The sequence below is a fragment of the Lissotriton vulgaris genome, chromosome 1_1, assembly GCF_964263255.1.
Source record: "Lissotriton vulgaris chromosome 1_1, aLisVul1.2, whole genome shotgun sequence".
Lineage (NCBI taxonomy): Eukaryota > Metazoa > Chordata > Amphibia > Caudata > Salamandridae > Lissotriton > Lissotriton vulgaris.
In genome coordinates this window covers 845826581-845852973 of record NC_141685.1, presented here as the reverse complement: position 1 = coordinate 845852973, position 26393 = coordinate 845826581, and positions in this window count along the sequence as shown.

Genomic DNA, 26393 nt, shown 5'->3' with positions numbered 1-26393 from the left:
TGAGCATGGGAGGGGTTAATGGATTTATAATTGATTATTTTGTCCTATTCTGCAACGTTCTTTGTTACTTTTTGACAGTATATAGTATTGTTATGTAAAGAAGTTATTCCCATTCTGCTTAATTGTTTTCCGCCCTCCTTAGGATGTTAAAAATATATTGTCTTTTTCTTTCTTGTGTTGTTCATAAAAAATAATTAAAAAGACAACAAAAAAAACAAATGCAGATATCTCCTCAGTCTGCTATATCTTCGGGAACCCAGGAAAGGTGTTCGAACAGCAGTTGCAGTATTTTATGGGTCCCCTAGCATAAACAGATACGTCTCAATCTACGTTCATGATGTATATGAACGTAAGATGTTATCGAAATAGGCAAAGGACTCAATGAGTCTGCGCCATCTTGGAGTACAGTTCAGGGCTCTACTACATCGACATCATATACAAAGGTGAATTTTAATATGATTGACACGGTCATAGTGGACTCACTATTAATACGATAGTGTTACCTGTCGATTTTAAACAAAATGTGGAACGTTAACCTGTGAGTTAAAAGCAATGACAAATATATAAGTAAATCTCCACACCAATACGAAATGCCTGACATCCCGGAAGTGGATATATACATTTGCCCTCTTACGATGGGTCCCTCTGTTACAATATTTTCATCTGCAACCCGATGAGTGGTAATTTAGAAGGAATGATATGCCTCAGTGATCACACCTTTGTGTCTTTTGTGATAATAGATTCAGTTATATGATGTCGACATTATAGTGAATATGATATGGGGATGGCCAAACATACTCGTAAATCTACTTTTGAGACTGACAGTTTATATTTATGACACTATAGGCATCAATATATCTTCTGATGGTTCAATTATATATTTGGCTTCAACGGTCGCTTCCTTAAGTAGTGTGGGCATGCATGGAGTCTGTTGGGTGACCAATCTGCTAGTGGTTGAACAATATCGCTTGTTCCCATGGTATTTCCAGATTTAGGCCTCTCTTGAAAGTATCTAAGGTAAAAATCCAATTTACCTCACGTTTCTTTCTGATCGATTCATTACTGTAGCCTAGCTTGGGTAAAATTATTTCAATTATAAACCACTTTATGTCATCTTCTGTGTGGTTCAGTGTGATATAACGTTCAACCATGGGGGCTGCTAGTTTCTTTGTGCGGATCGCAGAGTGATGCTCAGTTAGGCGCATGTTTAAGGTGCGTGCTGTTTCGTCCACATAGCCCAACCCACATGGACAGATTAGAAGATATACTATATCTTTTGTCTTGCAATTAGAGATACCTTTCACTTTGATCATATTTCCATTTCATTCAATGGTATGCCCTCCTGGCCAGGCCCCCACCTGCTGCCACTCTTCACTAGTGTCCGCCTTCCCAGTGCCTCATTGAGCCATGCCAGTTGATGCACTGCAGAGGTCACACCAGAACTTTGTGTCAATGTTGAAGCTGTCATATGTTGTCATCCAGATGGCCGTTGGAGACCCTGCTATCTTTTTGCCACGGGGTCTATGAGCTGCATAAGACTCTCTCGAGTCTGCATGCCTGCTGTGATGCTCCTCCTTAAATAAAAAGGGAGGTCTGGCGTGTCACGGTTGGTTTCACTAGCTACCTGCTAGTTGTTCCGGTACCCAAAGCCAACTCTCCATACTTTCACCACCCTGCTGCTCTCCCACCTCTCCGGTGCCTTCCTGCACCTGCCACCCTGCCACAGGGAATGCCTCCGCTCTACTCCCACTCCCTCCTGCCAATGACCCTCCTGCTGATACCGTGCTGCCCCCTTTACTATACCTTGCCTCTGGTATGTCCTGGCAGGGGGCCTAACGTTCCCTCCCTGCCTCACACCCTCTTCTTGTCGCTCCATTACAGCATCGCCACCCACCAATGCTGTCACTGGGCCCCCCACATGACCCAGAGTGTCGCCTTTTACTGTCACAGAGACCTCCTCCCCTGGCTGGGCTCTGGATCCTGTGTTATCCTCCCTATTCTGTCCAACCTTCTCACACCATTGTAAGGGCAGTGAGCTGGGGTCCCTTTCCACCCACCCCGGTCTATAACGACACTGGGGGCCACCTTGTCTCAATCCTTGCCCCCGCTGTCCCCTCCCTTCCCCCCTTGGTCTCCCTTCTCTGGCATTATCCCTGTGACCTTTTCTCTCTCCCCTTCCTTCAATGGTACAATGTAATCACTCCACTGCTGCCAACTTGTCGGTTATCCTGACTGCAGAAAGGGAACTAAGCCCAACTTGCTGCCCTTGTGCTCATGGGACTTTCCCAGACCCCCAGCTGCTGCTGCACTCCCCTGTCTTTCCTCTCCCTCCAACCCCTCCTTCATTGGCCCTTTGCGAGGCCCCGCTGCAGCCCCCTGTGTCTTTTTCTCCACCCCCACATGCATGGCCTCTCCTGCCCGCAATCTAGCCCATCCCCCCAGCTATAAAATTCAATGTGAGCCTCCATGCTGGGCCGCACACAGCACATGATCCTTGTGCACCCCTCGGGCCACTCTACTTCCTACTGAGCAACCCCTGGAGCTTATCTGTTGCCGCGCTTCCACCATACAACCAGGAAGTAGAGGCGAGCAGGTCATTCTTGCTGCTACCACACTGCTTGCCGCACTCCTCGCCAGGCGCAGCACCACACGGGTGCCCAGTGTCAGTAAATCCATGTACCCAGCCTCCGCAAGCAGGTGCATGGCTTCCTGGACTCTAAATGTATCCATCTCCAATAATAACTCCTGCAAACTTCTCCACACTACAGCAACTCAAACCTTGCCAATACCTAAACATTCACTTGCTGTTTGGACTGCCACCATGCCACCAACAAAATGGAGCCTGCAATTATAGCTAATATGTATAAGCCCAACTGCAGCCTGGACTGAGCCATTGTCCCAAAGTCCAAAGTGGCACACCACTCTTTGGTCGTCTGTCCCCCCAAAGCCCATTCTCTTGAAAGCTACTATCCTTCAGAGGGATACTTTATTTGCTTGTGGAACTTAAGTTATAAGGCATGAAAGCTCCAGTCATCAGCTCCAACTTTTAACCCTTAGTGAAGTCAAATGTGCCAATGTATTTGGCTATTTCCAATAATTCAATTATGTTATCTGCACTGGGCATGGGGTAGGAATTCAGATTGTTACAATCTCTGACTTGTATACAGAACCCTAACCTATTGTCAGATTAGGTAGATCGCCAGTCATGTGTGGTTCAACGATTCCCATTCATCACATTTCTTCTACTTCATTTTTCACAACAATTTTCTTGCACTCCAGAATGTGCTGAGGTTGAAGATGTACACCTTCCACTTAGATTTACATATGATGTTCTTTAGAGAGGTACACCCTTGAATTTAGTAAAATACCACCTCCATTCTCACCAGAATTCTCATTAGGAAACCCTCCAAGTCAGTATGATTTGATTATTTTCAGTAATTCTTTGGTTTGGTGGAAAAGTATCTTTTTCAACATCTAAATTTCTGTAGGACTAAACAAGAGAACGTATTTATTTATTTTAAGAGTTTTATATAGCGCTGGCTAGACCCGGAGGTATCAGAGCACTTTACATGAGGTTCCACAAAATTACAATATTACATCAGTTCCAATTTACATCAGTTGCTAGACAAACAATTACAAGAGCATAGAAAACGAGATAAGTGAAGTGTAGAGGGTAAGGGTAAAGGGGTGGGAGGGAGATATGGCAGAAAGACAAAGGAAAGTCTGCCCAAAGTCTGGCTGGGTAGGTGACGGTCGAGGGGGGATCTCAAAACCCATCTCCTCTATAGCTATCAGGTAGCTCCATCGGGCTTTGGCCAAATAGCTAGGTCTCAATGGGAAACATTTAAGGAACATGGAGGGCAAAATAAATGGAGCGTAAAAGGGAGGGGACAGGGAAGGTGAGAAAGGGAGGATAGGGGAAGAGACAACAAGGAGAGACGAAATGAAGTCTGTCTAAAGGCTGACTGGGTAGGTGACAACCAAGGAGGGAGTCCACGGCCCATCTCCCCTATAGCTAAACCAGGTAGCTCCATCGGGCATCAGACAAAATAGTTCAGTCTCAATACATTGAGAGAGGAGGAAGGAGAGACATAAATAGAGGGAGGATGCGGGAAGAGACGACAGTTGAGACGAAAGGAAGTCTGGCTAAAGACCGACTGGGTAGGTGACATCCAAGGAGGGAATCCCCAACCTGTCTCCCCTATAGCTAAACCAGGTAGCTCCCTCGGGCATCAGACAAAATAGCTAGATCTCAAATGACAAGGGAAAATTTGCAGGTAAACAGGGTGGGGACTAGGGCCAGGACAGGTGAGGGCAGAGGTCAGTAGCAGGAAAGTGGAGAGGAGTAGAGCGGGAGGGTTAGGGGGTAGGTAGTTCTGTAAAAGTTCCCATGGATCTGCTTCGAGTTATTCAAAAAGCAGGTCCATTCCTTCTCAGGCGCCATCTTGAGGTTGAAACGCCGGGTGAGATTTTCACCAATATCCTTGTGTTGCTAAGACCGGTTGGAACGGCGGCCACAGCATCAGACGCTCCCGACCATCCGATGTCCGGTGATGGTTGAAACAGTTGTTTAGGTGGGGAATTAAGCACCTCATTTAGTTGATGAAAGCGGGGCTTCAGCGGAATAGAGGCTCCGAGCAGCCAAGTTGGATCCTGGCTCCTTCTCCTTTCCCCTGAGGTGACACCTCAGAATGCAGCACTGAAGCATGGCTCTGATATTTATGGTAAGGCACCCCTCAGTTAAATATACTGGCAGAGGAAGTGCAGCTGAATCAGGTCCCCGTCCCTCTCACCTCCTTTGTTGCTGCTTGTGGGTCCTTCGGTGGAGATCTGCCTAATGGGCCAAGCGTTTCATCTCCTCTGCGCCATTTTGAGGTCAGGCAAGTGTGGCGCAAAGTAGCAGCCTCCTCGGGATGTGCCGGTGAGAGCGGCAGAGAAGTTGCTAAGCTGCATCAGGTTTTACGAACATCTCCTCTGGGAGCAGGATTAACAAATGTAGGGTTCAGTTATATCAGTCCTGAGGTCCGCAATGCTCACCTCCAACATCGCACCCCTTGCCTTGACCCTCTGATTTGGGTTAGCGCTGCGTTCCTTGCGAGTCTCCTCTCCGTTTTTTTTTTTTTTTTCAAAGTCGAAAACAAAATGAAAAACCAAAATGGGGGCCCCCACCTTTCGGTTTCAGTTTCACTCCCCTCCTGTGTCTCTGGCGTGTTGTTGGAGGGGGTTGCTTATCAGAGTTTCCTCTTTCCCCGCGCCAGAGCTGCCCGTGTCATTTGAGCTTTTTTATCTCCCTCATCGCATTTGGTGATGCAGTGCACGCAACAAAATTCGTTTTATTTATTTATATGTTTACTTACCTGTTAAACTCCATAATCCATACATTACTACCCCCCACCCTGCCCCTTCCCACGTCACCGCCCTTCAGGAACTCCTACTACCGACTGCGGCTGTCTGGATTACTGAGGATTATTTTGGACATAAACGATAAAGGACTTAAATTATCAGAGATTTTTTCCACTTGATGCCAAAGAATCTCTCTAAACATCGGTTTTATGGTCCTGTTATATCTTTTCACTAAACCTTCTCTGAGAATGAAAAATGTATATTTTGAAGCACTTGATATGTAAAGATTTACAAAGCTATAAAATTAGGTGGTGCAGAAACTGTAGCATAACTGGGTATACATGTAAGTACTCCTGCGAAGCAGGGGCATAACACAGGCCCCTGCAGTCCCTGTGGGGCGATGGGGGAAACCCTTCAGGGGCCCCTCAACCCTTCAGAGGGCCCCAGTTAGCCCATCATCAATGAATGTCCGTGAGTTATGGCAGATAAGGGGACTCTCTTCACATTTTTTATGGGGGGCTCCATCATTTTGCGTTTCACCACTGCTGAGACCCGCTTACAGTGGCAATATCTGGATTTCTTTGCAAATGTGTGGAAATCAGAAATTATTCAAAATAGCACTTTGTGCCTTGATGCATAATTGTGAGTTTCAGAACAGAATGTTTTGCTAATCAGGCCCTTAGCATATAAATATATCAATATATATACATAAATGTATACAACATCATAATACACGAGACACATTATTATGGGGGAAAACTGACAATTAATACGTTTTAATGGGCAATCTGGAAATAACAATTGAATAACTTTTCTGGTTTATTTTCCAGACGTACATCTTTTTAAGAACGTCTTAAGTGTGAAGACAAAAACATCGTGCACTAAAAACCTTTTATGTATTCTCTTTTTGATTCCGAAATCATCCATATGCCTTAAAAGATAGGTGAATAAACGTATTTTTTTAAATCTTTTGGAACGCAAGTGTCTCTTTGGAAACAAAACATATTTTCCAAGCGATGCATTGATTTTCTTTGTGCACGTCATCTGCTTTATGGGAACTCATAAGGACCAATATTATGAGACGGTTCTGTCAACAGCTTTCCAACTGGCCATTAAAGCGAGGGAGGGCTCTTGGGAGTCCCTCCGTGTGAGTTTTCCGATAATCCTTTAATCTCCGAGTTGTAGCTGAGAAGCCTTGTTAGCATTGTCTTTCTTTGTGATGCTGCGGGGTTGAACTCTCTGCTGAGCAACAACACTCGAGCGAATCACAATTTGTAAACATCAGACAGGTATTCATGGAATAAATGTATACTATATTCAGATATTTTAAATTAAAACATGTAGACAATATTCCTTAAACTAGACTATCAAGATGTATTATATACCGAATAAAATGTTTCCTCACCTGAATCGTACTGCTCTGAAAACGGTTACCACAAACTAATATGTTATAAATCACCCTCAGGGACAAAAAACGGGTTGTAGCTGTAAAATGTGAAACTTTTTTAAATCGTAATATACAGATAATCTTTTGCTACTGTACTAAATGCAATTTATAACCAAAGACGTGAAAATTACAACAAAGGCTGCCAAGTTCCCGTTTTCACTGAATTTTTCACGAAAATACGTCTGTGTTTATTTTTGAAAGGGGAAAAACAGGAAGCAGGTTTTCTTTGGATTGGATCCCAATGCTGTCAGTCTTTACTCTCAAGCCATTAGACTTTCAGATTGAAAGCTTGAGGGGTTACAAAAGGAAGAGATTTCCTAACAAATTCTCACTGTCTGCGCATCTGCTTTTACTACTATGCTAAAATGTGAGATTGTTATATTGTACTTTCTAAGGCTGTGTGCAGCACTACAAACCTACAGGCATTCAAGCAAACCGCAAGCCATGTGAAAAAATAGTTGTTGCAACTTGATTTTAAAAAAATGATTAGAATAGTACAAGTGGACACATACCGGTAAAATGAGCTAAAAAATAAGCATGGATGAAAAAAGACAGAAATAAGTAAAGTAAAAATAAAATAAAACCATTAACCTTTTTAAGATGATTATTTTAAAATCTAAACAAAGTCACAGTTCATAAGTTATTGATCAGTTCTAAACAAGGTCGCAGTTCATAAGTTAGTGATCAGTTCTGAACCATTTCTAAGTTGCATGTGTGTACACCTTTTATTTGTAACACACGTGTGAGTGCATGGTAGTCAGAAACATTGTTGACATGCCAATTTTCCTAACCCTATGTCTACAAACTGTAAGTATTAACAACCTATCATGGCCCCCTTGCATTAATGTCAAACCCCAAACTTCCTCACGAGGCCACATCCATTGAGGCCCATGCACCTATTTAAACTAGCAAGCATTTGAAAGTGGCCCTCATCAAAATTAAATCAGCCCAAAGAAATTCTCAGAAGACTCTTGATTTTACTGAAACCCACTGATACACAATAATGGAAACCTGGTTCTGTGATAAAGAGGTCACCTACATCAACGATCTCCTCCACTTTCCGTATGCCCACCTTTTGTGTTATGTTTTCCTGCACAATTCTACCATTATGACACATGGCAATATTGGGATGACTTGGGGGAAAGGCTCTCAGCTAAAAAAAAATCTTACTATGAAAGCCCCATATAACTGCGAACAACAGAACACGAGCGACTCTTGTTCAAAGAACTTGTATTTTTTGGGTTTATTTTAGCACAGGTTCATCATCGCGTCAGTTTTTCGATGCAAAGACGCATATTGAACTAAATAGCCAGATTGGCTTTCCACATAATTTCACATATATTTCTGAAATTTTGAGTAATTACAGAAAAGAAAATTGTTCAAATTTTGTACACCTCTAGTTTTAGCCTGATCCACATTCACAGAGAAGTAATGCAAGGAGCACTGGAACCCCTAAGCCGCAGCATTGATCTCACCAGCACTAAACACTCAGACATCCATTTGACTGCCTTAGAGCGCAAAGTGTGCAAACAACTTGTTCAGTGCTGAAGTGATGTCGCCAGGGACACAAGATTTCATTTTTGGATAAAGTCCTTGAGCTAAGACCACAATCAAAATCAGCTTCATCTCAATATGACCAAATATGTGATCACCCCATTTGTTAACTTATTTCCCATAACTTGTCGCACCTGCTTTACCAACGCCCTTCTCTGCCCCCCTATTAACCAAGCCTCCCACCATTATTCAAAAATATAAGCACTCAGGAGGTTAGTTCAATATACAATTAGAACAACCTCCCTGAACGTGTCTGCACCTGAATTATTGCTGGAAAACTCTAACATCGCACCTTATCCACCCTGGACACATGTAATTCGCACTGCACCAGGAAACCTGGCATAAAATCGACCAAAGTTCGATTGCAGGATACATTCATATTGCTTCTGAGGATCTAACTGAGTCTAACATACATACAAGCTGCAACTTATTTCACCAATAGTGGAAATCAATGGCATAAGAAGAACTACCACAACCCCATTAACCCCTTCGCTGCGGCGGCAATTCCGCCGCAGCGCTAGGGGGGGGGGGCGAGCGGCGCTCGCATGCTCGTGACGGAGCCGCTCCGTCACGAGCCCGCGGTTGCGCTGTGCTCATGACGGAGCGGTTCCGTCATGGCCCCGCCCGCTCAATAGAACGCCCCGCGCAGGCGCGAAATCAGTGCCGCGCAGACGCCGCGGCAGAGCCATGACGGAACCGCTCCGTCATGAGCACAGCGCAACCGCGGCTCATGACGGAGCGGCTCCGTCATGAGCATGGAACCGGTTAAGAAATCCAAACAAGCATAACTTGCCAAAAGAATCAAGAAGGCCACACATTAAATTTGAGGAATTTTTCAGCCTCTACAAGAAGATACATTTGAATACACTATTAAGACACATCAGAACTTCCATTACCTCTTTCTGTGCTGTGTATTCAAACTTATCAAAACCTGTTACTTCTCCAGTAACCCTGATGTATTACCCTATTCTTTCATGACTTTATCTCTGGCTCACTCTTCCTACATCTTCTTCATCCTAGTGACCAAATCAGAAGTATTTGAAATGCATAAGAAACAAAAGCCTGTGACATTCCCAGGGAACCCTCCTAGCGGGTCTGTGTGAAGAAAGTCCTCTCATCTCCAAGTTAGATGTCACAATTGTAATCAAATCATTGCTTCAGCATGGAGTCATAACACCCCTTTGAACAATTCCAGCATTCCTTAGCTAGTGAAATCATTTGCTGTCTCTAATATCTTACCCAATAACAGCCTATATCCAACCAACACTACAATGAAAAGAGTATGGCAAGGCTGATTACTAGACATGTTCATGATTACATAAGCCTAATCTCAACCTTTGTTACCATCAATCTGATTATAGGTCAGCAAGAGACATGCACTGAAACAACCCTGGCTAACATTGGAGAGAGCTGCTGTTGCTTTAGGGTGACCAAAAGAATACAGTACTTGGGCTCATTGACCTTGCCGTTCCATACAACACTCCGAACCATGGTGTACTGTTCTTCAGACTCAAAGAATAGGGTTGATTCATTGGCTCTGGTTCAGAATCTAATTACTTGCAGCAAGTTCTAATTGTATCAGTGTGATCTTTAAAACATAGGATGTCACTTGGAGTACCACAGGGTTCATACATTTAGTCCCTCCTCAAAAGCAACATTATCCACCCTTTGGCAAAGCTCCTAGAGCAGTGCCCGGCAAACCTCCAAATGTACTGTATTGACACCCAAATCAACTTCCTGCTGGAAAACAGGGTGGCAAATCTGTCCACCAGCTCCACCTGTCTAGGGCACATATTTTATAGATTAAAGAGTTTCCTTTGCCTGAACAGCAGCAAGACATAACATTAGATTTTGAAAATGGAACAATCCATCTCAATGCTGTTCTAGCAGCCCACCAAGAAAAAGGCATCACCATCCATGACACTAAGGGCCAGATATATGAGTTTGGCAGGTGGGTTACTTTGCCACAAACATGGCGGATATCCTGCTTGCCTTATTATAAGTGCAGTATATACTATAGCACTTGCAGTAAAAGGGGCAGCATATCTGTCACGTTTGTGACAGAGTAACCCATCCACCAAACTAAATCAGGCACTAACAATTTGATACACATGAGTCAAATTCAATTCAAATATAGTTTTTTCGGTTTAAAACATGTAAACCATAAAAAAAAGAAAACAGTTCACTATCATTAAAACACAATTTCAATTGAGATAATTACAGATGGCATAATACACCACATAAAGGGCATCCAAGTCTACATATATAATACAAGAAAAGTGTATAAATAACACAAAAAAATTGTACGTAAAAGTCAATTTTGACCATGATATTTCCTTCCAACCCAGATCAAAGCAGTGGTGAAAGGAATCAATTTATTTACACTGGGCTCCCAAAGACACTCAACAGCAGGCTACAAAGTCTTCAAAACCAAGGTGTCTGAAACTGCAGTGGCACTAGCTCCCATTAGATGCCATGCCAAACCGTGTCTTTCAATAAGGATCCAGATGCAATACACAAGGCAGATCTCTGGAAGTCTAGGGACACAAACCATGGGGCTCACTGAACTCACTTAATCCAGATCTTATGGTTGATCCAAGCTGCAACCTTTTCAGGAAAGGCCGGTCTGAACAATGTCTGGTCCATGGTGCATTCAACTAAACCCCACACATTTGTCTTCACTGACTGATGAATATCAGACATGGACCTTGTTTCACCAATTGGACATTAAATGCCCCCTATTTTTAGTTCACCTAGAACTCTGAAATAATAGAGTGGAGGCACATTGTGTACCATTGGATCAGGACCACTCTGCAAGATCAGGTGACCAGAGAGGTAGCCCTGGGGTGCCTCATGAAGGACTGAGTTCGCCTCTGTGCACTGGATGATGAAAATAGGGCCTGGGTCCCACTGCATCATAGAATAATCATCTGCAGGCATGTGCCCATCATGCATAAGAAGAAGCACTTAGTACTCACTGGAGTGTCTGAGAGAGCAGCGACATGAGTCAAGTACTTAAGGGAATATCCGAGTGAGCCGTAGGTGCCACAAACAGAAGCCTTTACTCCTACCACAACCATGAGAGTGACACGATGTGTGGCCCACTGCCAGGCAGTCACGTGGAAGACTGTTGTGTGCAGTGGTGGCTCCTTGAAGGAGTGCTGCAGGGCGGTGAGGCAGGGTGGGGGAGGGGCAGGGTGGAGGGCAGTAAACTCCGGCATACGGCCGAACTGAGTTAAGTAAATAAATAAATAAATAAACAGAATTACATTGCTAGAGCTGCATCGCCATTTGAAGTCACGTGTCTTCTCTTCATGTCTATCAATGCGATACACTCTGCAATTTTGGCCAAACAGTGGTATTCCTCATTTTATTGGAGAATAGTGGGTTGTATAATAGACTATCATACACAGAAATATGGTGTGATATAAATATGTCAAAAATATTATTTACAAAAAATATCCTCTCATTAGCTGTAGATTTTATGTTATTATCTCCAATGGGAGTATTTATGGAGACAGTATTTAGTCTGTAATGTTATATCGGACGTTATTCTGCTAGCCATATTGTAGTACCACAACAAATGGAGTAACGGGGTTTTGATAAAAATAAATACTACCAAAGGGCCTTCAGAGGGAGCAGCTCCTTACATTCAGTACTGCAGTAGCTGAAAACAATTCTAAACCCTGGCAATTTGTTTCCAGAGGTAAAAAAATTTAAGTTAACGCCCCACAGAGTATGGTGCAATAGCAGACCATTCAGTGCAGTGATGAAATGCACAACCAGCCCAATGTTCGGGTCCCCACCCAAAAATGCCTTTGATAATTGCTCTGGCGTGAGCATCAGTAGGTAGTTTATGTTCGATGGGCACAGCCACGACAAGTGCACTCTCTAATTGTGTCCCCCTCCAAAGATATTCCTCGCCGGCATGAGAAATGTAAATGTGAAATGTAAGTTGAAACTCCCACCAGCACAGGAAGAGATGTTGGTGTCGAAGGGAAGTGGACAAGTGGCAGATCAATTTTGCAACAACATTTAAGACTTCACGGTGGCCTCTTTGATGTGGCCCCTTGGGAACAGCCATCTGGGTTGCACTTAAACAACATATTCCGTGATGATTTGTTAATCAGGAAGCCAGTAATTCAATACACGGCTGACTAACGCCTGCGTAATTGACAATGTCACGAACCAAAGTGGACAGCAACTTCAGCTGAAAGCCAGTGGTGTTTTCTTTTATTGTTTTGAAATTGTCAATTACGCTTTGTAAGCTACTACAGTGTTGTTGGGATAGTCACAACTCTTCATTGTTTCTCTGTCGTACCCAAAGTGCATTTGACATAGGACTGCTAGGCTCTGCTGCATAAAATGTGCACTACTGGAAAAAAATAAAGGGAACACATTTGCTCAAAATATCTAATAACGCAATCATTATTTTTTCAAAATTAATGTTTCGCAGTAGGACACAACATAGATCAAATACATTTCACACGTTTTCTGTACATCTATAAAACAAAATGTACAAAGTAAATTATCTCCAATAGTGCAGAACCAGTTTGTTCAAGTAGTGTAAAAGCAGCTATAATGTAATGAAATATCCTAGAAGATGGATCCATAAAATGGAATTGCATTATCTTCCTTACTCACATACATAGGGCCTTATTTATGAAGGACTTGCGCCACCGGTGCGTCACTTTTTCCCATGTTAAAAGTGACGCACCGGCGGCGCAAGTCCTTCATAAATAAGGCCCATAGTTCTTATTGAATGTTGGTCGAGTTTCATTAATTTGGAATGTTGTGGTGTCTAGTTCGTATATATAGGAATCTAATTCCCTCTTAAGTGTACGCAGATCATCGCTCTCTCATACAGATTACAGATTTATAGAATGTGGTCCGAATCTCAGTAGGTACCTCATATGCATCAGTCTTTTAATTTATTTTCTCAGACCATTCTCTTAACACTTTTGGATGACCATATGACTAATTAACCAATTTCTCATTTTCTTTCTATCAATGTAAGCCTTACTGCAGTGATTCTTACCTTTTGACTTCTGTGGACCCCCCCACTGAATAACTAGTGGAGGCGGGGACCCCTGTCTAAGCCGTTTCTAAGATGTGAACTTCGAAACAATACACAACTATAGATACAAGTACACGTCAAACAAATACACAAACTATTAAATATGTTTTTCAATTCACAAACAAAATGTTCAATTATAATTTTAATGGGAGGGTGGGACGTTTTCGGATTTGGGTTTATTTCTAAAAGACAAAGCTATATAGTATACTCCATCATATTGTTTTGTATTTTTTTACATTAATGCATCCTCTCTTTTTGCCAAAACATGCTAATGCTTCAATTGAGGCCACTAATCATCCATAGTGCTGTCTGAAGTACTTGAGCTGTTTTGGCAAGTCAAGCTTTATCAACTTTACTTTTAGCCTCCAGTTTCAATTTCCTTCACATTTAAAAGTATTTGATTTTCAATTTAGCTTTGTTATGTGTATATCATTTATGAATCCATGAACAGCTTTAGCAATAATGGACCCTAGTCTGACAATATTTGTTGACTCTCACATGGTGACCTTTTTTCCATGGATTTTCTCACAAACAGCCACCAATGGAGCCCCTCGTTTTTCATAGCCAGCCTCTCATATTTATTGAATTTGTTTTATAGCACTACTACTATTAAAATAGAGTTTCAGAGCGCTTGACATCTCACATACACACATCACATACTGTATAAAGGCAAAAATGCATACAAGCGTGTAAATCAGCGTATAGGAAATGAGTAGTGTGGCTCACTGGTTAGAGGCGGCAGACCCGAGAGCAGAGGACGGCCCGGGACCAGGCTTCGATTCCCGGCGCGGCAGGTTTCTGGACCAGGGTCAGCGGACTCGATAATTCTCTCGCCTCGGTGCCCACTCTGATCAGCGATCACACTCGGCAACTCTGGGCAGGTTTCTGGACCAGGGTCAGCGGACTCGATAATTCTCTCGCCTCGGTGCCCACTCTGATCAGCGATCACACTCGGCAACTCTGGGCACTAGCTTACCTCATCTTCACTAACGGCCCCACCAGACCGCCGGGGATGCCTGGTCTCACCCTGGAGATACCCATTAAGGGACCATCTCTCAGGGAAGCCAGGAAGGGTTTCACAGCGGTCGAAGCGCCTTGGGACCCTACGGGTAAGTAGTGCGCTATATAAATGCCTATACATTTACATTTACAGGGTTACAAGATGTAAGAGTCACATATCACCATACTTGTGGGTATTGAATGTTAACTGTGTTGGGTATGGAGTGACACGAAGTCAGAATGTAATGGAGTGGCTGTGGCTGTCTGCACTTTAAAAAAAATATTACTACAGAAAGGCACCCTTTTTAGCTACTGCAGAGTAAAAAAAAAGATTGAAGGATATAAAAAACAATACGTTTCTAAACCAATGCTTTGACATTTGTGTTCAGCTGTTAGATGCTGATTACTGTGGTATATTAGAGGGATTGTATTTTATGCAAGTAACAGAATAATTTCTGTTACAGAATCGTGAACCCACTAGGTTATCTACATGAAATACAATTCCGTGATCTGCATGTTAAACATTGTTCTTTGCAGCAGGCACATTTATTCCCTTCTTTGTGATGGATCAAACCTTCCACTAGTCAAAATTCAGACCTTTCCAGCATGAATATTAGTCACCACAGTTAACCTGACTTTTATATTATTGCTTGATAATTTAAGGTTACACAAAAAACTCTGCAGCTTATGCCTGCAACCCGAGCTCTGCAGCATGTGCCTGCAACCCGAGCTCTGCAGCATGTGCCTGCAAGCCGAACTCGGCAGCATGTGCTTGCAACCCAGTATGATATTTTAAAGTGAAGTGCTCCTAAACTAGGAGTCCAGTGTGGTCATACAATCGTAAAGCTGGCACTACTAAAATTGTTTAGTTTTCTTGACAGTAGACACTCCCTATCTAGAAGTCATGGACCCCCACAGGCCTATAGATCACAGGTTAAGAATCACTGCCTAACTGGGAACCAATGTAAATTATACTTACACAACGTAAGCTGCCAGGGAAGTCATAGCCCATTGGGTGGGAAGAAGTTTAGCCAATGTAATTTTTTTTGTTGCTCAAATATGTATTTATCTTGGAAAAACAATGACCAGCGGCGTTTGGCAAAACAGGAACAGTTGGTTTAATTAAACACTGGCAGGGAGTACAACACACAGAAACGGGTCTGAGGACTGACACACGGTGTTTAATTAAACCAACTGTTCCTGTGTTGCCTCTTGTCTTTGTTTTTTTTAAGTTAAATTAATATTGTTTGTGCTTTGAACCCAACTGGAGCCAAAGGAAAGGGTCCTGCTCCAATGAATTCACATCAGTGCTGAAAGGAAGGTGAGCAGACGCTGCAATTTATTGAAAGCTTTGTTGAATCCGTGGGGCGGAGGTCCATTCTGAAAGCGCCGTCAATTGGGTAAGAGACTACATTTGATCCTTAGTCCTAGCATTTGGCATTTGGCAAACTAAAAAGAAGCACACACATTTAACCTGGCCACCCTGCCATTGACAGAAATCTGACATATTGACCACTTCATGTGTCCAAACTGAGTAGTTGCAAGGCGGCCTCGCAGGTGATTTCTGAGGAGTTTACCTTTTATTCGATAGCCAACACGCTGGGAAAGGTGAAGGTTGTCAGTTGCTTGGATTCTGGGTGTAACACAGTTGGTATGGTTGTCCCCTGGGTAGGGGTGAGGCCTCACCACTTGGATAGGCCCTGGGTGAGATATAGGGTCAGCACCTTGATCTTATTTTTTAGTCTAGAGATTTTTCTCAGTGCTGTCAGTTTCTTGACACTGTTGATATCTGAAAGAATTGAGAGGTGTCATTTGCTTGGATCACTGGGCGTGATACTGATGGTAAACATGACCCCTGGGTGTGATAAATGTGTAATTTGGACCTTAGGGAAAATTTGGACCTTGGAGATTAGGTGTAGCTTGTGCTTTGGTCAAGGAGGGCCCGTGGTTGTCAAGCTATTTCTAGTTTCTGTGGAAATTGTTGTTATCTGTCTGAGAGGCAATATTGACAGACTATCAGGCTCACTTTGTCCTGTTACCAAGCAAAGCCTCCCTTCATCATCAGGAAGCATGTGGAAAGGAGCGGGCTAAGGTATTTCTTTTTTACAAAGTCATCATTTTTTACTCTGTCAGTTTTTTCTCTCCTTCTCTATTTCTTCATTCTGGTTACTTATTGTTGCATTCTTAATATTATGGTGCTGGTAAATTGTTGCAATTGCACGTCTTGTCTTGAGTGTTATGTTATGTTAATGACTTAATGTGCTTATGAAGGCGCCGCTAATTCTTACAATCGTTTTTCCATAACTGATATTTTTCTGCTGAATTCATACGTTTTTAACTAACCGTTGCCCTTTCTTTCAGGCAGGTTGTGATCCTTCATAAGCATTTTTTGTTGGTGTTTAATGTCTATCCTGATGCATTTATGTAAAGTGTATTGAGCTTGTAGAAGTAGTTGAAACCAGTAATCATCATGTATTTATTTCCCGAACCATCAGACTAGATCATAATATTAATTAATCATGAGAAGCTAGAGCGTATCAGTCCTTCAAAAAGTTCCCAGTTATCATGGAGTCGCCACTAAAGTACATGCAAAGTAGGTTCCCCACACAGATCAAATATCTTAGCAAGTATTGCCACAAATGGCATACACACACTAAGGCACATGTGTTCCCCTAGCTAGAGGGGAGAACCTTCAACACCAACATAACCGAACACAGGAGGACGCAGATCAGCAACAAATATGTAGGACAAAATAAGACCAGGAGAGAGGCACTACTAGAACTTTGGGCCAACTTTGAGGAGACCCAGACCGACAATCCTATCTTAAAACCCAGAAGCAAAGCCTGCACACCTCCCCCACTGTATGCAAGAAGTGCTCTCTCAGATGCCTGCCATCCCCGCATTAGGTTATACCAATCTACTGGTCAAGGGAGTAAGGGGCCTCCTACTGAACAACAAACTACTAGATCTAGAGGAAGCAGGCCAACAGACCACCCATCATCACACCAGTCCAGTGCTAGCGCACCCCAAAGCTCAACTCCCCATCCATTGCGTTCAACCCTTCGAACACCAGCGACACAGAGAACATGCACTCCCACTCGTGGAAGAAAAGAGAGGGGCCAAGTATCTTCAGGATCAGACAATGAGTGGAGAGCCACAGGGTATGCTAAGGTAGCCAAGGGGACAACAGAAAGCAAGTTTGAGGGAAAATACCTACCCAGAAAAACAGTGCCTTGCTTAGAATGAAGGAGACAACCCAGGTGGGAGTTATAGGAGAGGAAAGTGAATTAAGGATGGAGAGAGAGACTTCTAGCCCTGGAAACTCAATGAGAGAACAGAGCAATGCACCCTTTACCTGAGGAGGGTGGGGTAGGTATAGAGCATTGCTTGGAGAAGAGCCCTTATCAGAACTAAAAGAGAGGCTTCTGCATGGGTCCCAAGCCTCACCAGATCGTCAGCATAGGAGAGGGGCCAACCAGGTGATAAGGAATCAATGTAGCCAGGTACAGACTCAATTAGGATGTAAGAGAAGCAACATTGCACCTTTACGTATGCACGAGGAGAGCATCAACAAAGACATCTGCTGTTCCCCCAGGACGCACAGTAAAGACAAATGTACCCCAAGGAGGATAGTGACCCTAGAGCGAGGCAAGGCCTTCGCAAAACCATTTTGCCTCCTGCTAGCCTGCTGGACCTTAAGGGAAGGCCAGTATGAAAGACCCTGGCCAAAGGAAAGATCCTTCGAACCAGAGGACATGGCTATTGTGGAGGACTGTATCTGGCACGGAGGGGAAGATCCCAAATGGAACTTTCCCTACATGCAGGATTGCTTAAGGAAATGGAAGCGCTATGTTAGAGAGAAACCCGTGCAGCCCCAAGCCAAAAGGTGCCCGCTACTTCAGAACGGCATGTCATAGACCATCTATGTGCCTTGAGCCCAAATGGATTAGGGACGGGCTCAGAACCAAACTTCAATCATTGATGGATGGGGCAGGGAAGTAGACCTCATGTTTCGAGAAGAACACCACAGACATAAACCTAGCAATAGACAATATCTAAGCTAACACAGTGATCGCCTGAGCCTGCATCCCAGCAGTCACACTGACAAACACCGAGCATTCAATTCATACAGACGCCCAATATGGACAGGCCTAAGGGAAATATTCCCTGATTGCCCAAATGTAGGAGGATTGATAGCCACAGCAGGCCCAAAAACAAAATCTTGGGTAGGACATAGTTGAAGGGAAAGGGGGTGCCGGGAGGAGGGGAATCTGCAAAAATACATTACAGCTCCATGTGAAGTACTCAGAAATAGGTTCACCGCCGTATCCAGCCTATTGACCAGGCTGCCAACACAAAAGCAAGAAAAGCCCAATCTCGTACACCGCAACATCAGAAATACATGGGGGGCCATAGGACAGCTCTCCGACCCACCTCCGGCAAACAACAATAGAAATAGCCAAATCACATGAGAACCCAGGGAAGTGCCCAAGATACCAACACAAGAAGCCACAAATTAGCCCAAAGAGAAGCCTCTAAAAAAAGAGCATAATCAAGACGTCTGGTTTCTGCTCCAGGGAAGACCTGGCTTGGCAGTTCGCAGTGGAATGTTCCCAATAGGAACAGGGTCAAGACTGATTTGCACATAGCTGGGTCTGAACTGTGGTGGCAAAGTGAGATAAAGAACAATAATGGATTCAACCCAGATCTGTGGCTTGGGGGTGAGTGTCTGAAAAGTTTAAGCGCTCCTTCCGTCATCTCCTTGGAAATAAACAGTAAAATCCAGCCTACCTAGTCACAAAACAGGCTCACAAACAGTCAAAAAAAAAAAGACCCACACTCTGATATCCCAGATCAGCCTATTAGGCACTGATTGATTGCCCTAAAGGCCAGTAAGGTCCTGATTGGCCTTCCACGATGGAAGTATCTCATTAACCTCTTTCTGAGTGACAATCATGCATCACCCACTTGGTTGTAGTTTTGATATGTTGATCACTTAACAATTGATGGGATCAACCATCCTCCAACTATGTTTATTAGGGAAACATCCTTTACAAATAAATTTTTTCCACGCAGTACCTCTACAACGCAGGAATTACAACGCAAGTCATTACAACGACTTGCACTGGAGGCGCTGTAGGATAGGGAATAGTTTAATTTACTATCCAAAACCTTCCCTACTATCCATGGGGACTGGAGTTGGAATGGTAAATTAAACTATTCACTATCCAGCGCCCCCAATGCAAGTTGTTGTAACGACTTGCATTGTAAAACCTGCGTTGTTAAGGCATGCGTAGAAAAAGCATGCGTTGTAACGACATACATCTGTTTATTATGGAGCTATATGAACCAATTGGCCATGTCATGTGGAAAGGGGAAACATCCTTTACAACACAACTTTTATTACGCAGTGCCTTTACGACGCAACTATTACAACGCATGTTATTACAACGCATTGCGCTGGGGGCGCTCTAGGATAGGGAATAGATTTAATTTACTATCCAACACCTTCCCTGCTATCCACGGGGACTGGAGTTGGAATAGTAAATTAAACTATTCAATATCCAGCACTCCTCAATGCTATGCGTTGTAACAGCAAGCGTTGTAAAACCAGTGATGTAAAGGCATGCGTAGTAAAAGCATGCGTTGTAATGTCATACAACCGGTGGAAAGTTAATGTAATCCTCCAGGGTGACAAAATAAGGGATTTTCATCTACTTCGAATCAAATACAACTTCAGAATTTACCAGTGTGGCCAGTTAGTATATAGGCCACATCATAAAAATAAAGACCAGTCACAATAACGTAGTGCACAGTTTGTGACCACTTTCTGCGACCAGTCTTTGCATACATCAGGCCCAAGTTTGTCACAACTAAATGGAAATGAAGTGGTAATAGGAGTTTGCTTTCCTTGGTGTCTTCACAATTATGTAATGACCTCTAGGTATACATAACTGCCAAACCCTAGCACTCTAACTAGAACAGTCAATTTGTTTTCTGCCATCTTTGAAGAGTTGGTGTAAATGAAGTGGTGGAACAAAACAGCCCCTTTCTTGCATACTTGTAAAGAGCTCTTATGAGCTTTAAGATACATTTTCACTTATTTAATGGTATTCATGTTTGTAATGAAGTTAAATTAATTTAGTGAAAACATTTTCTACGTGCTTTCTGCATTTGATATCATCTGAAGGCAATGATCAGGAAACTTGTAATTCTGCAGCCCAACATGTAAATGATGTGGTTAGACAGACAGAGCAGGAGGAGCGTTCACCAGTAGAGGTCAAGAAAGGACATGTTTACACCAGTGGCAATGACCTGTCATCCCATTCTGACAGGCTTACTACATCACCAGACAACTAAGTTGTTAGCACTTTTACAATTCCTGGGAGCACCTCACTAGAAGCTCCAAACTAAAGTTGCAAACAAATCTTCTTTATTCCTCCGAAGCAGTATCGCAGGAAAGCAGCTCAGCAATATCTGAGAGAAAAGCCACCACATAGCCACAATTGTCAACATACTCAACATTGTAAATCAGCCAACAAATGAACTAAGGGATGGGAGAAGAAGACGAGGAGAAGGAAGGAGATAAAGACAGGAGAGAGACAAAGATGACGACAGCAAGGTAAAACATAGTTGATCAGCTCTGTTCCCTGGCCCAAATATCAATAGTAATTCAGGCCCCATATATAATACTTAGACACCATATCTCCATATCATTCATGCCTAGCCATTGGTATGCTATGTTATATGAACTTGTGTAGCACACTAATCACCTGTGAAGGTATCCAGGTGCTTAAGCAGGTGTAAAGACATGTGGTCCCCTTTGATTTGTTCAGAGGGCCAGGTCTTCAGTTTTTGGCAGAACTGAGGAGGAGGCTCAAGGTCGTTCCATATTTTGGTTACTGTCGCTCTGTCTGTTTCTTAGTTTCTCTTTACATACACACACACACATACACACACATATGCAGGAATAGAGGTGGGTGAATGAAAACCATAAACTTGTGAATTTGGACATATTCTGGGAAATTCTTAACAAAAAAATTGATATTCAGCTGACTACATGTGAACCGGACATTAGCCTGGAGAACATTTTATTCAAGGAGTGTCTTGCACTGAGTTGCAGAAGTGAACCTTCATTGTTGCGGCTCCACAGTGTGCAATTGTCGGAACCTGAACCCCAATAACCTACTGAACCCCAATATTTGAATTCACCCAAAGTTTACCTCTGGTGATTCGGTTCCAGCACCCTTATATAGCATTGAGAGTCACCACCGGTTCTGGCATCAAGCCCAGCCAATTAGCATTGTAAATCAAAATAGTGACGGGGAGTACTCAAGAACTTAGTTCTAAATCAATGAAAAGTAAAAACGTTGTGTTAGAAAATTCAGAATAGGCAATACAGAAATAGTAAATGAGTTGCCATGAAGGCACAGATACAAAGGTACACAATCAGAAATCATTAATAGGTGCAAGGCCCATAAGTAACCCTAATAGCATTTATGAGGTAATTGGAAGTCTCTTATGAAGCTGAGAGAGTTTAGTGAGGAAATGAAATTCTTGCCCAAACAGGCAGGGTTCAGAGAGGAAACATAAAAATCACCCCCGCCACAGAAAACAAGGAGTTTTTATACACATTTTCTGCATAAACAGTTAAGAATAACTGCAGATTCAGCATAGCATAATCATCAACAGTACATCGTAGACAAATCAGAGAATGATTGTCACGAAGATAATCTATAACACTAACCCTCTTCTAAGAATAATAAAAAAAATCCTCTTACCTTCCACGGCAACTGAAATCCAGAGTCGCAATACAGATTATGAAACATTCTTCAACAAAGACCAATACACAAATACGCTAACAAGAGAGCACCGGAACTTCCAGCGGAAGTGTCCTTCAAAATGTTACATTCAGAACTCAACTGATGAGAGGGACTGTTTGCAGGGGGACATTGATTGGGAGGATGACATGAGCAGGAGCAGAGTGAGCAAAACATCCGAACCTGCACCCATTTCAATAAAATGATGTCCAAGTAAAACATGGGGAATAACTTAACTGCATTATTATTCATAATTCTAAGCTTTGCTTTCAAGTTGATTCAAGTGCAACATCATCAGTTCATTGGTTATGACTATAGTCATTATGAAAAATATTATTTCACACACATCATCTATTATTCATAATCTGCATATAAGAAAAAGCGTTCGCATTATCTTCTTTCTCAAATGTCAGAAATTCCACTTTGGGACTTCTGGAAGTGATAAAAGGGAGGGGCATAGCATCACGCAGAGCAATGGATAAAGACTTCCAAGTGGCATAGTTACATCCCTCTGGTACATCAGGAATCTACCCGCTACAGCGCAGGGTCCCTCTTTTGCCCCCATTTTATTTTTTTCCCAGTTTCACACACCACTATGTAGGACACAAGACACTGCCCTCCTTACACCCTATACAAGCATTACTGAGAAACAAAGGCCATGTAGTCAATTAATCAGTGACATGTCTCTGTTTTTACTTTTATAGACAAGGAAAAAATACATTTAATGTGGCAGTGTACTGTCATTAATTTGAAATTATCTGATACAACAATCTCACAAGTTATCTAGAAAAGTGCATAAATATAATATTGTTGAACAAACCCAAAATATAGAAAAAAAGCAAGCTATTTCCAATACAGGTATGAGGTGGTTACAAACAGATATGCAGTAACTTGTAGCAGAAACGCCACCATTTAATCCAGAGTACGTGTTAACCATCGACTACAATTAGAGAATAAGTTTCTCATCGATTTCACCCTATATCATTAAAACATCACACTTCCCTTAATTTTATTTAGAGCCAGATGTACAAGGATTAGGAATTGTGATTTCCAAATTGAACTTCTTACCAAATTCCAATTTGGAAATTGCACTTCCTAATTTACTAAAGACTTATTTTTAAAATAGCAAATCCTAATAGGGATGCAAATTACCATACCTTATGGATACTAAAGAGGTGTGCCACAATTTGTGATCTACTATGAATCACGGCAATGCAGGGATGCTGGCCTGCTAAAGGTAGCAGACCACCATCTTTGTGACTGCTTTTTGATAAAGCAAACCTTTTTTTTAATGCAGCACATTTTCCGTACAGGAAAATGGGAAGCAATTGAAAAAAAAGAAAATGAAACTTTAAAGTTTACAGCTTTAGGAGTAGGCTGTGGTCTATGACACTGCTGCCTGCTCTTAAAAAAAAATAATTTTTTACATTCTCAAAGGGGATGGGGTCCCTTGGGGACTGCTTTCCATTTGCATATGGGTTACCACCTCCTTTGAGGTGTGGGTAAAGTATTAATGTTTTTCATCAGAAATCAATTGCCCTAAACACTCCGGGGCATATTATCAAGGCAGGCGAAATGAAATTATTGCCGCTTTTGCAGCCGTTTTCGGACGCAAAGTGGCGAAAATTTCCTCGCCTTATTAGCAAGCTGTCTCTAACATTAGTTAGCAACAGCTTTTAGGTGATAGCAAGTGGTTTGGGGCCCGCTTTGCATGTCAGCGACATTTATCGCTAATGACATGCAAAGTGGGCATACCCAACCAGTTAGCGACTGAAAGCAGTCGCTAACGTCGCTATCGCCTATTAGCAAGGCAGGCGTAGCGATAAAAAAAATTGCGCTAAGCGCGAATATCGCTAAAAACTAACGCCTGCTCAGACCAGTTCATAGCCATTATATCCAATGGGAGGTGGATATCTCGGCTAAGACCCTATTGGCAATGATGCGTGTATATCGCTGTTTTTCCAGCGATATTCACGCATTTCGCCGCTATCGCCGGTTATTTTCATCGCATTGGAGATAAAAGTTGCTAATAGCACGTTATCTCTGCAATAAAATCCGGCGATGCTTGGCGATAAAAAAAATGTCGCTAAGCTTCTTTAGCGATAAATATCGCTATTTGTTGATAATATGCCCCTCCCTTTCCAAATACAGAATCGTAATCCTAAATTGAGATTCAGTAACAGGCTACCGAATCTCAGTTTGGCTTTTGTACATTTAAAAAAGCTTTTCTGCATCACAAGCTGCCCAATTCTGCGATTAGGGCCGTTTATGACCTCAAAAAACCTTTGCACATGAGTCTTTTGATCTTTAATATCAGAGATATTGCGGCCACGAAATGCAGCAATTGCTTGCATCTTGGTCAGTAAACAACAAGCTACACTTCTTAAAATTGGACTCAACTTTTGCCTGTACAAACCTATGCTTATTTAGTAATTGCCAAAAAACAACATTTGATAGATCTGACCGACCAAGAACTATACTTAATCACGGAGTATTTCTGCCCACCTTGAGTTATTTTACATATCTGAGTTATAGATTTTACCAATATTCCCGTTTCTAAGGATTTGTAAAATACATTTCCCATGAATTGTTTGTTCAAGAGCTAAACTCTGGGGGAATCTCTCTAATGCGATTCCAGCCCTAATCAGACGTATCCGAAGGCAATGCGTCCTTTTAGGAAGCCCGAGCATCAGCGAGTGAAATCTAAGATTTGGCCGAGGGTGACAATAAATATTAAATACCCTTATTATCGATGTTTGACACAAAGGTTAAAATAGATGCATGAAAAGGCTATAAATGTTACATGTTCTTGAATCATTAGTTTGATTTTTGTAAAAATGTATTCAATTTCACGATGATGCTGAAAAGGGATTTAGGAACACCCGCATATCAAACACAGAAGATGTGCAATTAGCTGTTCTAACATTTCCCCGTATATTGTGACCTCCCTGCAATGTGAAGACGAAGAATTAAACACAATACAAGCCCGAATTAGGTAAATGCTTACAGCAAAACTTCTTGCACTGAATCAAGGTTACTGCATACGGAATATTATTGTTCCTTTTTTATGTAATTGATGTATTACTATTCAAATATATGTGTGAATATTTCATTTTTAGACCCATATCAGTTTTGACATTTTGACACCTTCAACAATCTGGATGCAAATTTCAAAATTCATTAAAAAGGATAAAAATAAGGAAGCATTTAAAAAAAAACATTGAAAGTTACAAAGTGAATCTTTTTCAGTGGGCATACTTTTATTTTCATTTCACGAGTCTCAAGAGGCATTAGATGTTTTCCTTAGAATGAAGTTTTCCAGCTGACAAACAATACCTACAACATTGGAACACTGTTTAACATCGAAGTGTTTTTTTTTTTTGGAACACCAGATGAGCTCGAAATAAATTGTTTGCTACAGAACTTATATGAACTTCAAGAAAATATTTGATGAAATATTTAGGGGTCTATTATGATCATGGGCGGATCGCCACCGCTGGTGACGATCCACCCGCCAAATGTCTCTGTGACATCCCCCGCCATATTAGTATGGCGATGGGCACTGCGGAGGATGGAAAGACCATCCATCGCTTTTCTGCCGGTCAGAGTGCCAGCCGGGCAGAAAAGGCATATAATATGGTGGTGGTGCCTTGCAGGCATCGCCATCCATATTATGATACATACGGAAAGGCAGGCAGTCTTTTGCATTGGGGGTCCGTTGCGGGCCTCCAGGGTGTTGGGGGATGGGGGGTGCACTTGGGGGTACCTATTGCACCCCTCTTCATTGGCATACACAAGGTGGCAGGCACTGCACGGTGCCTGCCACGTTGTGCATGCCAATGCACAACATGCATATTTGACATTGCGGGGGTTGCTGCTTACAGCACCGCCTGCTGCAATGTAAAATATGCAGGATGAGATCACCAGGTTTGCGGTCGCATCCTAATGGGCCAGGCGGTATCGCCGCACCTCTGGCGGTTGGTCCCGTTTACAGTTACAGTGGCGGGCGGACAAAGTCCACCCGCCATCGCAATGGGGCCCTAAATATCTAAGCTCCACTTTGAATGCCAATAAATTGAGGCAAATGATGTCGCCAAAAGCAACTACAATAAAAGTGCCAATGGAACTACACCCAGCTGGCTCAAATTCCAAA